The 961-nt window shown below is 46.5% G+C and overlaps 1 non-coding gene across 1 annotated transcript; it reads right to left on the bottom strand.

The window, feature by feature from the left end:
• Window positions 1-391: 391 nt before the first annotated feature.
• LOC112085561 lies at window positions 392-498 on the bottom strand. Its single transcript, XR_002898864.1, has one exon. It is a non-coding gene; the product is annotated as a small nucleolar RNA R71 (small nucleolar RNA).
• Window positions 499-961: the final 463 nt, after the last annotated feature.

Here is a 961-nt window from a genome sequence, read left to right as displayed (position 1 = left end):
GCCACAAGCTCAGAGACAACCTCCTCCGGTCTTTGTTGGAGAGAACGACCGAGCTAATGCGCACCAATACCGAGCTGGGATTCAAGCTCCACCGGTTCAGAATAACAACTTTAAAGTTAAAGCTTCCCTGCTCAATATGGTGCAGAACTCAAAGTTCCACGGTCTAGCCGGAGAAGACCCTCTTGAGCATCTAGATCAGTTTGATCGGGTTTGCGACTTAACCAAGATCAATGGTGTCTCGGAAGATAGCTTCAAGCTACGCTTGTTCCCATTCAGCCTTGGTGATAAAGCTCACCAGTGGGAAAAGAACCTCCCGAGGGGTTCTATACAAACCTGGGAGCAGTGTAAACTGGCGTTCTTATCAAAGTTCTTTTCCACATCACGCACGGCTAAGCTCAGAAACCAGATCTCAAGCTTCACGCAGCACAACAACGAGAGCTTTAGCGAGGCTTGGGAACGGTTTAGAAGCTACACTAACCAATGCCCACACCACGGCTTCTCAGAGGCATCCCTCTTGAGTACTTTATACCGAGGTGCACTCCCCAAGATCAGAAACCAACTCGATACAGCTTCAAATGGAAATTTTCTTGGGAAAGAGATCAATGCGGCAATGGAACTAGTCGAGAACCTAGCCATGTCCAATGATACGTATGGCGAGGACTTTGATAGAGTGAACCGTACAGAGGGCTCCAGTGATGAACAACGTATGAAAAAGGATATAAGAGAGCTTCAGAGCAAGCTTGACAAGGTTTTGATGGCGACTCAAAAGCCAATACACTTTGTAGGCGAGTTTGATGAGCAAGGGCCAAGTTTTGACAATGTTAATGAAGATGGTCTAACTCAAGAAGAGCTGAACTAAATAGGGAATCAGCAGAGGTATCAGAGGTTTAACAACTGCAACAGTAACCCAAACCTCTCATACAGAAACCCGAATGTAGCTAACCCTCAAGACCAAGTGTAC

This window comes from Eutrema salsugineum, unplaced genomic scaffold, assembly GCF_000478725.1.
Source record: "Eutrema salsugineum unplaced genomic scaffold, Eutsalg1_0 scaffold_3, whole genome shotgun sequence".
NCBI lineage: Eukaryota > Viridiplantae > Streptophyta > Magnoliopsida > Brassicales > Brassicaceae > Eutrema > Eutrema salsugineum.
The sequence above is the reverse complement of the archived record's forward strand: the minus strand, read 5'-3'. Positions and strand labels throughout refer to the sequence as shown.